The sequence below is a fragment of the Haemaphysalis longicornis genome, unplaced genomic scaffold (genome assembly GCF_048455015.1).
Source record: "Haemaphysalis longicornis isolate Haplotype H1 unplaced genomic scaffold, Haemaphysalis longicornis Haplotype H1 scaffold_9, whole genome shotgun sequence".
Lineage (NCBI taxonomy): Eukaryota > Metazoa > Arthropoda > Arachnida > Ixodida > Ixodidae > Haemaphysalis > Haemaphysalis longicornis.
In genome coordinates this window covers 83410825-83426103 of record NW_027526460.1, presented here as the reverse complement: position 1 = coordinate 83426103, position 15279 = coordinate 83410825, and the positions used below count along the sequence as shown (strand labels likewise).

The window sequence follows — 15279 nt, the reverse complement described above, 5'->3', positions numbered from 1 at the left end:
TCAACAAGATAGAGGCACTTTGTATACAAAACCTTGTTTGCCGCCAACAAACCGCATGGCATGCCTCCTAGCCTGTGGGATACCGTCTAAGACGTTATTTTTTGTCTTTACATTATGCGAATTTTGTTCCATCGTGGTGTTAACGGCGCATACCGTGCACCAACAACTCCGTACTCTAATTGAATAATTAAAATCCTGCTTTTCTATACATCTTAAAGTACGTACGAACCCCCTGACGCAATGCACAAATTGTACTGCTTCTGCGGTACAAGTGGAAGGTACATCACATGTTTCTAACATGCATAACTTAATTGCATGTGTCCTATCAAGTGTTTCCAACGGACGTACAGACAAAAAAAAAAAGATGTATCGCAGCAATTAAGAGAGATGAGGGACAACATTTTACTGTCTGCAAGGAAATGGAAGTTCGTTCGGAAAAGTTCGTGGAGACAAGAGCAGTGTATTTATGTATGCTTGCGTACTTTCCGCAAATGGTTTGATACTTACCACAGTCGCAACATCAGCACTCAGCAAAGAACGGGCCCCTCACAGTCCGTTTATAGGGGCCATCCGCCACTACGACGGGGCAAGAACGCATCGAATCAACACAATTATACCCGACGACTAAAGTAGTAGTCCGCAGAAAGGCTATTCGTCTACGAAAGGAATCCTGTATTCGTTTGCTGCAATTTTTCATCCCAGACGACGGTATTGTACACGCTGAAATTGTAGGATCTCGTAGGGTCTGTCAGTCGACTACTTCGCCGAATAAAAGTCCAGAGTATGCTGCTCTTCAAACAGAAAGGGAGCAGCAAGAGTATTTTTCAATCCAGTTATGGGAAGGACAACTTTACCAGACGCGCATGCCATTATTACGCCGCGGCGGACATTAGCTGCACAGCGTTTACTGCCTTTTCGCTGTTGTTGCTTCCTTTATGATGGCGGTGCACAGTCTTGCCGGAATGGCTTACTGCTCCACCGCCAGCTCTCGGGCCAGTTTTCAAAGGGTCTATCAGTCAATAAACCAATCAATGAATCAATCAATCGGGTTAGACGCAGTGGAACTTGAGGCGGCAATGGCGGTGGCTGCACGTACTGCGGCACCGCCTTTCTGTTTTTGTGACATGCGACTGTAGGTGCCCACCGAAGCTAATTTAGTTGCCGCTATTGCACCTCCGAGCAAACGACGCGGGTGCGTCCTAGAGAAAGTGCCACTGCAGATAACGGCCCTAGCGCCTATATCCACCGGTTGCGCTAACTGTGAAAGAGAGATTGGTGGTGGCGAAGGGTATCCAACTTATTCAAGAGGCGTCGGCAGTGGCGAAAAGAATTCAAAGAACTGTGGTAAGAAAGGCGGTTTGAGCAGAATGAGAACTCGGTGAATTGGCGTATACAGCTAGCTCGAATATTCGCACTTATAAATGCTGGTTGATGAACCCATATGTGCAATTGAGAGGATCACTTGCAGCGTAGGTTGTGAGCACGCCACCAATTTAATTCATAGTTTGCCTATGACTGTTTAAAACGACTAGTCAAAGAAATATTGCGTGTCAGGGCCAACCATAAAACGAGTGTTTTTCCTAACCCATAGAACCCGCACATCCGACTAAAGTATACGTGATCACCTCCTGTATGCAGCTATATTTTATTCCCATTGGTCAAAAATGTTTGTTACGGAATTGGCATATACAGCTAGCTCGAATATTCGCACTTATAAAAGCTGGTTGGCGAACCCATATGTGCAATTGAGAGGATCACTTGCAGCGTAGGTTATGAGCACGCCACCAATTTAATTGACAGTTTGCCTATGACTGTTTAAAACGACTAGTCAAAGAAATATTGCGTGTCAGGTCCAACCATAAAACGAGTGTTTTTCCTAACCCGTAGATCCCGCACATCTGACTAAAGTATACGTGATCACATCCTGTATGCAGCGATATTTTATTCCCATTGGTCAAAAATGTTTGTTATGGAGTAAAATATTTGCGTATAGAGAAATCTTTAGTCGTGGTGGTGGTAGAACATTTAGGCTGTCCATTCATATATCGCCATATTAAGTGCCTGTGTTTGAAAGAGATTGTCGACACGACAGTTTGCAACAGTTTCGCTAATAAAAACCTCAGGAATATACCTTTGTTCTTATTGTGGTTTCTTAGATATTGTGGTTTCTTAGGACAGAACATTGTTTCTTGATAGTTTTGGAGGCGTAAAGTGCGTGTGCTGCGTCGATCTGTAGAAGATTTTCTGTGCAGGTTCTTGACCAGGAAGAGTACAATGTTAACAGATGTAGAAGAACAGCGCCTTGCAATGGAAGGACAAGCTTTAGTCACTGCTCAGGGTAATATTACCTGAATTCGTAACGTCTCCTGTCCGATCCTCCTAGCCAGCCAGCCCACTAAGGGGGTCCGTAATAAGTCTTAGAAGCAGAGTATGCGTGGAGAGACTCATCTGCGTTTCTACGAAGAGCTCTTTCATAGTCTCTACCGGAAAAGTAGCCTTTTTTCGGTAGAGGGCAAGGTCTTTAGAGGGAAAGGCAATTTGGAAGAATATTGTGGCAAAAACGCACAATGTGAACATAAATTCCGTGTAATGCCGCATAAATCATGAATAACTGCCACCGTTCTATGAAAAATATAGACCGCGTAAGTAGCCAGCTTTTAAGAAAGCCCCTGGAGAAGGTCAAGAATAACACTAGGTTCCATGAATAGGTTTGTAAACAGAGGCGAGTTTCGCAGGGTTGTGTCTGTGCGAAAGGTTGTGATCGTAGTTGTGGTTAAGTTAAAGCTGAATTTACTACGCCTTGTTTCGCCTCGCAAAAACAGTGACATCGATATCGTCTGCCCGGAGGCTGGGCGCGCTCAAATGTTCGGACATAGAGTCACCTCAGAGGCGTGCGATCCTTCGCCTGACAGCATACTAAAAGGTGGCTAGCCGCGGAGTTAAGGGGAGTCGTATCAGTGGTCTTGCCTTTACATGAGAAAAGAATTGCTGAATGTGGAACAAGTTCACCCTTGAACACATGAGTAGGACGGCGTAGCTCACTCATCGCATTTGGTTCATTCTGAAGTGCTTCCGCTTGCAGCGTGACTTTATGCGAGCAAGGCCATTGATGGTGTGCGCTTTCACATGTTGATCTCCTACAGCAGATTGGTGGCTGCCACCACCATATTTGTAAAATTCGCTTGCTACACGATCAGTATTTGCTTTACGCACCGAAACAACACAAAAATTATTAATTCAGGCCGACACAGTTTTGCGTAATATGGCGCATTAGGTGGAGGGCCTGCGGTTTCCTGCCGAGCAGATAGGACGCAGCCAAATGCAGACTCTGCTTGTGAATGGGTAATCCTGAAATCGGAAAGTGGTCAACATTGTGGACGGCGTTTCAGAATAATGTAACTTAAAGGGAAGCTGAAACGCTTTCCAAAAAATTGAGTTAGAGGCACGTTTATATATTTTCTTGCGCGCTGACTTCGAATATCACATTGAATTTTATTGTACATGAGTCCAACCGGCATTTATCTTGCGAAACGAGTGGTCCCGTTTCAAAGAGGCGCGCTCTTCGTCTTTGACGCCTCTGATTGGTTGCGCCCGTCATGACGTCAAAGGAGGACACCCTTCGTCCGCGCGGGTTGTCGGAAAAACGATCCCATGGCAGCGGCGCTTGCCTTTTGGGCAATTTAGCTTGCAGTTTATTGTTCGCACATGTCTTGAAGTTTATTTTCCGACTTCCCGAGCTGTTGGTTCAAGTATCTTCGAAGATGAATTTGATTTACACGACCGAGAACCACAAAGCAGTGACTGGGGCGTCGGCTAGGGGGTTCCGTCAGAATATTTCTGAACTGGGCAACCAGCATAGGGGGTTTCTATTTCTTATGCTAATATTAGGTACTGACTGAAGTGCTTGTTACTATAAGCGAAACCATTTGTTCCCAAGATAAAGCGGGGTTTTATAAGCAATGTACCAGAGAAAAGCACGTACGGGCACTGCGCGAAAATATAGCGTTCATGCGTTGTAAACATGTATGCGAGACATACGTTACCGTTACACGCATAAACCATCAAGCGGACTCTGCTTCCGAATTTCCTTTGTTCGTTGTCGCCCACCCCACCCCCCTTACGCATCCCTATACACACACACCCACATGCACGTGCGCGCGCGCGCCATTTGGGCATCGGCGCTAAGGCGCTCCGCGATCCGTAGCTGCACTTCTATAGGTGGCGTCTTACTGCTTGACTTGCATTTATCCTGAAAACATTGTAGCAGACTACTGCCTCCGCAGCATTATCGGCTCTATTAGGGCTTGATTTTCGTGTGTGCGTTGCCTTTTTTGTATTATATTACGGCCACCTCGTTATAATTAACAGACCAGTCGGACAAGGCAGTTACGTTGCAGTTACATTACTTTAGGTAAGAATCAGCAAACGTTTGTGATAATATATCGTTGGCCTGTTATAGCATTTCTAAATTTAAGCACGGTCTTTGTCCGCGCTAGTCGGATAAAGACCGTATATTTACTCTTCGCTCCTACTTCTTTTAGTCTTATCGTTATATATATCAACGACTATCGCTGGAGCACACATGAGCTTCAGCAGCAACAAGTTCTTGCCAGGTTATAATATGCAGACACACGGAATCTTGGGCAAAGAATTAGGCCGCCGTAGTCACTCACAAATTATGGTACGGTGGTGGTTCGGGGCGATGTTTTTTCATTCCAGACAAATATTACCTTTCCGTGGCATGTATACTTGCAAAATAAGTAATGTGGTGGTCTTGGTTCTTTTACTTTGTAGGAATACTGTTTACCTATTAGCCAGGAGAGAATTTCTATCATGATTAGCACCTTGTTTTAGTTTCGCCAAAAGTTAGGTTTTTGAACACTGTTCTAAGCCCATCAGGGAAAGAAAACCGATGCGCTTAACGAAACAGGTATTTCCTGAACAAATTTCCCTTTGTTTCTAGAACTGAACGAAACATTCCGGCCGAACGTACAGCAGTATTCACCATCCTTCCTAAATCTGATTTGATTGATTGTAGGGTTTAACGCGCCGACGCAACGCAGGCGATGAGGCGCGCCGTAGTGGAGGGCTCCGGATTAATTTTGACCACCTGGGGATCTTTAACGTGCGCCGAAATCTCGTACACACGGGCGTTTTTGCTTTTCACCTCCATCAGAAAAGCGCCGCCGCGGCCGGGAATCGAACCCGCGGCCTCGTGCTCAGCAGCGCAACGCCTTAGCCACTGAGGCACCGTGGCGGGTCCTCCTTCCTAAATCTACCATTTAATGTGAACATTCATGTCCATCGCATCAAAGAAACAAAGGAAAAACGCATTGGAGCGTTCTACAAAATATCTGACGTAGTATAGTATATTCTCTGTCATCAAGATTATCCTGCTTAGGAATACAACTTGGTAACGCATGCATCGTTTGGCGTTTGTGCATACTTTGTGAACACGAAAATTGTACAAATGAGTGATATCAACAACAACAAGTATTCTTCCTGTGGCGAGCATCTACAGGAAAAACGGCAAAAAGAGCATGGCAGAGGCGGCCGATCCGGCAGGAAGTCCAGGTATGACGTTTTCCGGCCAGTTTTCGCCTCCGCTCTTCGGTCTTCCGGCATCGCGCGCCGAGATGGGGGCGGGGCATCGGGCCACTTTTGTTTGCTCATTGCGCCGCTTCTATTGCATGTATTGCGAAAATGTTTCGTACACGGGAACTATTCAATGTGTGCTTGCTCCTAGTGAACTTTTCTTTTAATTCTAAAACCGCTTCACCTGTTCTCTAAAGGCGCACATTCAAAGCGGGTGGTATCCGCAAGCGTTGGCTAAAGGGAATGTTGCATTTTTTGGGAATGGGGAGACTAGCATATTACGCCCCTTTAGATATACACCTCCAGGTTGCCCTGCGATTTTTGTGGCACATTCGGGTGCATTGTACACACAGCAATGTTTTCATCGTGCATGATGAAACAAAAATGTTGGATAATTTCAAAGAGATGGCTGACAAAAATGAAATTTCAATAAAAGGAACGTCAACGCGGAATATGGCGGCGGCCCTCTTACTGGTCGCAAGTTGTCGGCGACCGTTGAAGGTGATGGCAAAATGATTTTTGATTATTTAAGCAAAAGTACAGACTGTGGTCCGAAGAAATGACCATTTTACAACATGTAAAACCAGACATGGACGAATTTTATCCTATATACTGCCTCTGTACTTTACGTAAAGCTGCAGATTGGCCTAGTTGGTAATTCATAGTGAACAAATGTAGCGCAGCAGAAACACAAGGGACGGAAAGAATACACACGGAAGAGCGCTCACGTCCAACTGATTCTTTAATCACAAGACGGCAAATATATTTGCTTAGCCTTAGCAGAAACAAAAAAGGCGTAGGAAACAAAAAAACCAAAATAAAAAACAACAAAAAATAATGACAAAGAAAGATCGAATACACCCAACGCGCGCCAAACATCTTCACAATCCCAGTGGCCTGTCGCGTATAGCATCACATTGCAGAAAATGTAATTCCTGGTCAGATAACGCAACCGACGGTTTGCTAACACAGTCATTTTTTTTATCGCGCCTTCTGAGCTGCCTCACTCATTAAGCGCGCTTGCTTGTCCTTGATTATCTCAACAACTGTGGTGCTAGAGAACTGCGCAGTGCAATCCGTACACGTACTGACATGCTGTGCCAAAAAACCTTCCTTGCCATTGCGCACCTTACTGGCATGCTCGAGTAGACACTCATTGAGACATCTGCCAGTCTGTCCCACGTAGCTCGCGCCGCACGCCAAAGGAATTGAATAAACTACATTTTGAACACAGTCTACGAACTGTGTGCTGAGTTTGGGACAACTTATCGGGAGCGCTGAAAAGAACTTTCACATTAACACGTTGTCCTATTTTCTTTAGGCGATGGGACACGGAGTGCATATACGGAATCACAGCCACTCTCTCACGTGTTCCCGCTGTAGCTTGACCTTGTGTGCCGCGGTCAGTACCTCTAGTTTTCTGTTTCCTACGCATTGTCTCAGCTACGGAGACAAGCAATGGGCGAGGGTACCCCGCTTCGCCTAGGCGCTAAGACTGAGCCAAGAGACTGGCTGACAAGGCATGGCGGCAAGACCTCTGCAACGCGTTCGAAAAACATGTCTGCACAATCGCTCTCTTCACAAGTTTGCTGTGAGCTGATGTGAACGGCAGAATTGGCTTCTGCGCTCGAGGCTCATAACACCAGCACGTGTGGTTCTCAAGGAAGCGAATCCTCAGGTCTAGAAACCGAATGCTGTCCACGTCCGGCATCTCGTGAGTTACAACAAGCGGCTTGAGGTATTGTCTGAAAGTTTCTAGTACCTGCGCAACCTGAAGGTGGAATGTTTGCGGATCACAGCGCAGAAAAATAAGGTAATCATGCACGTAGCGGAAGGTCTTTACGACGGAAAATTCACTCAGCCGTTCCTGCACCGTCCTGTCCACCTTCGCCAACAGCAAGTCGCTCAAAAAAGGTGCTATGGATGACCCGATAGAGACGCCTTGTTTTTGAATGTACACTTTCTCATTCCATTTTTGTTGTTTTGTTTTTGTTTTCTACGTCTTTTTTGTTTCTGCTAAGGCTAAGCATATATATTTGCCGTCTTGTGATTAAAGAATCAGTTGGAAGTGAGCGCTCGTCCGTGTGTATTCTTTCCGTCCCTTATGTTTCTGCTGCGCTACATTTGTTCCCTGTACTTTACGAGCAGAATTCTTGCACAGCTCGTGTGGCCTCTAATGAAATCGTGTATGACACGTGCAACAGATCACTCAAATTGCCACGAGTAGTCCGAAATCGACAAATACCGAACGCCGCTACTAAATTATATGTGCCAGGGAGACATAAAGTCGTAATCATTTCAAGCCAGTGTAAGCTGGGAAGCATACACTTAGAAGAGCGTGTACGAAGGCAAGCTTCCCCGTAGTGCGTTATTTATACGAACGAGTGAATTCAAAGAAGACAGCGGGAAGATCGCCGCTTCTGGGCTTGGGATAACCGCCTCGGGGTAACATATGGGTGTGATGAGGTCCAGGAAGGAAACAGGCGCTGAAAAGAAAACAGTGGAAGGAGACGGGGCCAATCACTCGCTAATGGGTATGCGCCTCCAGAGAAGAGGAAGAGGAGGAGGAACGCGACCGGGCTCTTGGGCGGACCAGCGTTCGGGGTGCGCCTGGATCAGCTGCGAATACACCCATCGACGGCGCCCGTGCGACCGCGCCAGGACATCGCCAGGTACCTCCTGGTTGCCAACCGGATCCGTTACTGCACCAGGCAACAGCGCCGGGATCCCTCTCCTGCATTCTTCGCTGCGCCTGGTCTCTTCTCCTTCCGTTCCGGTCAGCGTGGAACCATCGAGCCACTCGCGACCGTGTCATAACGGACTGCATCAGTGAGACTGTTGTGTTTTTCTTCACGCATGTGCTTTCTCTCACGAATCGCCACCGAACTGCGACAGGAAGAACTTAGTTGCGCTTTCCTTTCCCTTTGCATTTCATTCCTTTATTTTTCAATTTTGTTCTTGTTTTTCCATCGCCTTCTGCATACCCCCGTGTGTCCGCTCTCTGCAATATATTGCATCTACCCGCTTCACCTTCATGTTGTGGCCTCTGTCGTCATTGACTCCGTGTGCTCGTCTCGTGGTTCCCACCACCGAACCCTGAGTTCATCACAATTGGCGTCCGCGACAGGACCTCTTCAATAACATCTCGAAGAGGTCACGAGGCTTGTCCAAGAGGCGTGGTGACAGAGGACCGACATGGAGGTGGAAAAGTTAGTGGCCAGCGGAAAGGAGCTGGGACTCCGCGATGCCGAGCTGCGGGAATGGGTTAAGTCGGAACAGGCTCGGTTGCGCGATGAGAGGGCGGCAGAACGGGAAACTCTGAAGGCCGCAGCAGAGTTGGAACGCGCTAAGCAGGAGAGCCTGAGACTCAGCTTAAGGCTACAGGAAGGCGCGCAAAACAGCCCACAAGCTGAGGGCTCCGTGGTAGCCCAACCTAACCACATGCCTGTCATGTCGACGAGCCCGCATAAGTTTATCCCCCCATTTGATGCGCGCAGAGACGACCTGGACGCATACCTCCTAAGGTTCGAGAGGGTCGCTGCAGCTCAAAAATGGCCTGAGGATAAATGGGCCGTTGGATTGAGCACATGCCTCACCGGAGACGCGCTCTGTGTCATCGGGAGGATGACGCCAGAAGATTCTCTCGACTACCAAAAAGTCAAGCTGGCGCTCCTTCAGCGGTTTCGTTTTACCCCTCAAGGGTACAATGACAAATTCCGCCAGGCTAAAGCTGAAGACGGCGAAACAGGAACTCAGTTCGCTACGCGACTCTCCGGTTATTTTGACCGATGGCTCGAAACATCTGGTGTTCCCAAGACGTTCGAAGCGTTACGCGACAAAATGATCGCGGAGCAATTTTGCAAGTGTTCCTCGTCCCAGCTGGCCATTTTCATGAAGGAAAGGGACTGCAAGTCGACCAAAGAAATGGCTGAAGCTTGCGATCGCTTCCTTGAAGCACAAGCTCTCCCAAACTTGGGAAAGACCAGGGACGAAATAAAAGAGTCGCAAGCAGACCTGCCTTCCAAGAGAGCTCCCACCTGCTTTTTATGTGGAAAGACTGGGCACAGCGCGCCTAACTGCAGAGTTGCAGGCCACAACATCCGCTGTGAAAATTGCGGAAAACAAGGCCATCACGCAGACCGCTGTCGCTCTAAGTCTCCTGATAGGGAGCAGGTGTCGGCTTGCGCTATTGAGAAGTGTCCTCACGACAACACGCAATGGCACCACGGTAATATAGGCACATTGGCACCAACACTTGCCCAGCGTAAAAAGCAACGCCAGCTCCAAACGAGCAGTGCTGCAAGGCGTATGCCTGTTGTAACCGGTGAGATCTACGGACAACAAGTTTCCGTTCTGAGAGACACCGGAAGCAACGCCGTCATCGTGCGACGAGACCTCGTCCCTGATAGTTGCCTTACAGGCCGCGCATCAACCGTCCGTTTTGTGGACAATACCACAAGGAGACCTGAAGAGGCTTTTATCCACGTGGAAACACCTTACTTCACTGCAAAAGTCCTGGCCAAATGCATGGCTAATCCCTTGTACGACATCACACTTGGAAACGTACCAGGCGTTAGGGACCCGAACAGACCTAACCCCGCATGGAAGCCAAAGCAACCAAGACATACAGCGACTCCAGCGGTGCTCAGTGGAGAAGCACATCCTTCTTCAGCCGACGAGAACACCAGCCACGTCCCTCAGAAAGTACAGCATAACCGGCCGGCAAGTCCCATCATGTTCGCCGGTGTTACAACAAAAGAGATGCGCCAACAGCAGCAGCTGGACAAGACGCTAGACAACTGCATGAAGATGGCATCGGCAGAGTCCTCTTCGGATAAAGAGAACCCGTGCAAGTTTGTTTGGCAGAAGGGGCTGTTGTACCGTCGGTACTCGTTGCCGTCTGGCCGCCCCATACAGCAACTTGTAATTCCGCATCATTTTAGAGACGCGGTAATGAAGAAGGCCCATGAAGGAGTACCAGGTCATCATAGATTCCTAAAAACAAGTAAAAGAAGTCTCCGCGATTTTTATTGGCCAAATATTTACGCCGACGTCCGAAGATTTCTTAGGACCTGTCAGCCGTGCAAGACGGCAAATCTCAAAAGTGAAGTGGGCGTCACTCCTTTGAGAAAGATGCCGACTGTTGGCCTGTGCGTAACGGAAAGTTTGTTTTCAAGCAAAACGACAAGCCCATAGTGCACATACCGGCCACGATCAGCATAAGCATCTGTTCGGAGGTCAAAGTTTTCAACCTTGTTTTGGCGTCTCTGCAGTGAGGTGTCGTGGTCTCCAGACGATGCTTACTGCCAATTCGCAAAATCTGTTGACTGTGCAAACATGTTTTGTTTTCTTTCCCTGCTCCACTTTTCGCCCACCGGTGTCTTCTGAAAGTGTGTGTGTGGCTTCACCCCAAAACACTTTCCAAAGCCGGGGGTAATGTGATGAGGTCCAGGAAGGAAACAGGCGCAGAAAAGAAAACAGTGGAAGGAGACGGGGCCAATCACTCGCTAATGGGTATGCGCCTCCAGAGAAGAGGAAGAGGAGGAGGAACGCGACCGGGCTCTTGGGCGGACCAGCGTTCGGGGTGCGCCTGGATCAGCTGCGAATACACCCATCGACGGCGCCCGTGCGACCGCGCCAGGACATCGCCAGGTACCTCCTGGTTGCCACCCGGATCCGTTACTGCACCAGGTAACAGCGCCGGGATCCCTCTCCTGCATTCTTCGCTGCGCCTGGTCTCTTCTCCTTCCGTTCCGGTCAGCGTGGAACCATCGAGCCACTCGCGACCGTGTCATAACGGACTGCATCAGTGAGACTGTTGTGTTTTTCTTCACGCATGTGCTTTCTCTCACGAATCGCCACCGAACTGCGACAGGAAGAACTTAGTTGCGCTTTCCTTTCCCTTTGCATTTCATTCCTTTATTTTTCAATTTTGTTCTTGTTTTTCCATCGCCTTCTGCATACCCCCGTGTGTCCGCTCTCTGCAATATATTGCATCTACCCGCTTCACCTTCATGTTGTGGCCTCTGTCGTCATTGACTCCGCGTGCTCGTCTCGTGGTTCCCACCACCGAACCCTGAGTTCATCACAATGGGATTCAGACGTGGGACGAGTATAATGCTGCTATAATTAAGACCTAGGAGCGACAACGGAAGCAATCGCCTGCGTGACATAACTGACGTAAACGAGTGGCCTCTGGGCTTCAGAATAGGACGGAAGCAGTTAGTATTGCGTGGTCAATAGCTTTTTTTGTTAGAAACAGTTTCCCCCTTCATCGAGCGACAAAACAGAGAAAGGAAGAACACGCGGTTGTAGGGGTGCTACGTGCCCCCCCCCCTTCTTTTCTTGTGATGATGCTAATAGGACGTGAAGGCCCTGCGGAACTTACCACCGTTCTGCGCCGACGTTACCGTCAGTGGCCATATCGACCGTTCATGGCATATTTTTTTGCTTCTTGTATGCGTTGTAAAATAGTGTGCAGCAAGTGTGTAGCAACGAAAGAGGAAGAAATCGGAAGGTCGATGACATAGTGGAATTACTGGTTGGGAACGGAAGTAGAACTAGGCAGCCCATTTCCGTGGGTCAAGCCAGCGAGAGTGACCACTGAGACGGTGATAACGCGAAGCACGATGGCACAGCCCACTAAAAGCCTTCGAAAAACTCCTTATAACGAACTTCGAAAGCTGTAGCAGTGCGTGTGCCTCGGACTGATCCTTAATTTTGCGAGAAAAAGGACCAGGTCTTTGCACAGTTTTGTAAATACACCAATAAATCCTGAACTACCATTTTAGACAGGCTTATTAAGAAGCTGTAGAACAGAGTAGGACAAGCGAGCGCAGAAGAAGGTGTACCGTGCAATTTGTTGACCATAGCAAGTTTATGTGAAAGTTTTCTGCAACCTGGCGGGCACGAACTGGTTCTTGAGCTGCACTAGACGGAATTCGGGTTGGGTATTACGACGTGTTCGGACGGCGAGGCCAGAAATTGTGTGCGAAAAATGAGCCAAGTCCCGTGTGACACTACATACAAAAAGGATAAAGGTCGTATAATGGAGCACGATGGTACACGGAAATGTAGGAAAGACTTACGCGAGGTCTCGGTCGATGTGTTTCGCACAGACCAACATGCACATCTATGTCAACTTGCGGTTCAAGCGTTTTGTGATACCTTTAGTTAGTGGTGATGCTCTGTAGAAACGTATGTTTGCTGCTGTCGAAACGCAGAAAATCGTTGATAACTATGACCAAATGAACGTGGTTCGTAAGCATAGCACAGGACCGCTTCTGTTCGGGACACCGTATTGAAGAGAAGAGGGCCGAATGAATAGCGCACATGGTTTAAACGGCTCAGTTTCATCATGCACCGCATCGTATAGCCGGTCATTGCAGCGACTTCTTGGTTCCCATAATGAGCGTGAAAAAGTTCCAAGTAATTCTAGGCCCGCCGTCAAGAATACGTTATGGGAAATAACGATGTGCTGATGTTCAATTGAAGAAAGCGTAGGGGCCTTTTCCAACGCTGACAAAGGTGAGGCAAGGTACTGTAGGTGTGTGCTGATCGCCTGAGCCCAGGCCAAAAGCAGTGGCGTGGCGATCGATCGTAACTTCGGGTTAACCAGAGATGAGAGGCTGTGAGTACATGTATGTGGTATATAATATTCAAACGAAGGACACTGGGAACAAGGAGAAGGTCAGAAGAAACGGTAATTAGAACGACATAAAGTCTATGACGGTTGAATCGAGTACACCGCATAGGGGTATGCGTGAGGCAGATCTAAGACGTTGAAGGATGAACAACTCAAAGTGTCATAGCCCTTCGTCACGAGTGGGGAGCAAGTCGGGTATTGAGGAGAAGCCGGGGCTCCGTCTTGTGGTGTTGTAGCATTAGGTGGCTTTACAGGGTAACTTAAAAGTTGCTTTAAGAGGTGGCTTTACAAGGCCGGTGTTTCTGTTCAATCGGCCCAACTTGTAAGCAACAGAAACTACACATTATTGTTAACGTAATTGTGCAATTTCACAAAGCATGATGTCATGAAGCCCTGTCTTACCTTTTAATGTGAAAATCCAGTAAGGAATACGCATATCACTTTAACATATCAGGCGAACAAGTGAGGTCAATTTTTTCCAAAGTCTCGGACATGGTCGAGAACCCCACCCTACGCGAGTAATAAAGTTATTACGCTCGCACATGGACACCAAACGGGTAGCATATACAAACACAGGGTTCTACCCTACTGTCGATGTGTCAACAGCACGGTAACACCGCACCCACATGCATCGATACAACCTTCGTCAGATGAGGAAGCATGCGATAGATAAAAAATTGTGAAGGTGAGGATGGCAGTTTGAAGACCGAATGCTTTGACTTGTTGCAGAAGGGTATCTTGTTGGCCAAATTATTGCTCAGCTACGGATGGGACAACAAGACGACAGCTGATGAAAACTAAAAAAATACACAGAACAAGTGCTTGCCCCGTCTGTCATGTTTTTCTTAAACCTTCGTGCAGCGCTTGTCTCATGTATCTCTTCAGTCTCTGTCAACCTTCACCCTGTTATGTGTTCTATGGATGCTTTGGCTTGGTCTGAAAATACGTAAATGTGACATTGTTTTTCAAAAGTGGGGTTTGTGGACAGGCAACAAGGGGAATACTTAATAAAACGGCTGCCCTGCATACATAGTCCAGTAAATAATACTATTGCTTTAGTAAGGCTATATTATCGGTAAGTACAATTCTGATGTTTAGCTTTACCACCAGCGTGCCGTTGACCATCAGGCCAATAGCGAATTTCTCGACATAATGATGTCCAGCACGCGATTTGACTGATAATGTCGCTCCACGCTGTGCCGCAACGCAATGAAAACATGTTTTCGATTGCAGAGCATCAAATTGCGCATGACGTTTTTGAGATAAGTTTGAGGCACGTGGCTGTCATTGTTGGAGTTGGCTTAGTCTGCCACATGAACAGGTCCCTCGAGTGCATTACAGCCAAGCTTAATCAGGGTGTTGTTGCTTAAGAAGTTTAGAGGGTGGTTATGCATCAGTAAGTTAGGAAAGAAGGTGATCCAGCACAGCCACGGAAGGGTTTCATGGTTGAATGCAGCAGTAGTGCAAGAGTGGTACCTGTCCGTGTGGTTGATACCGGTTTATAATATGCGCGAATTGCTGCAATGGTTTACAAAGCCGGTGGGTAGCTTTCTTAGTGGTGAAGAAAATAGTGGTACCCTTCCCACTTTCGTATTTTTACAACTACGTGAACGGTAGCTTCACGTTGTTTTTCCCATTTTTCGGCTGCTCGTCCGGTTTTATAGCGTAGCATTCTTTGCCGCCCCTATTCCAAGACTGTCTAACACCCTGCATTTACACAAATAGGAATATTCGGGGGAAGTAAGATAGTTAATCATTATTACAGCATAAATGGAGATATATGTCGAACAGAGTTAACAAAACCATAAAATGGGAAGGTAAAAAAATTGAAAGTTTACAAAAGTCGACTGACGAAACCAACAATATGCATCTCCCGGCCGCGGCGGCCACTTTTCTGATGGAGGCGAAAAGCAAAAATGCCCGTGTGTACGAGATTTCGGTGCACGTTAAAGATCCCCAGGTGGTCAAAATTAATCCGGAGCCCTCCACTACGGCGCGCCTCATCGCCTGCGTTGCGTGGCCGTGTTAAACCCCACAAT

At 47.6% G+C, this 15279-nt stretch overlaps 1 long non-coding RNA gene across 1 annotated transcript in view; it reads left to right on the top strand.

Moving 5' to 3' along the window:
- LOC144153644 (uncharacterized) overlaps positions 1-15279 on the top strand; it is a 76007-nt gene that overhangs the window by 45153 nt on the left and 15575 nt on the right. The gene's annotated exons all lie outside the window — the stretch shown is intronic.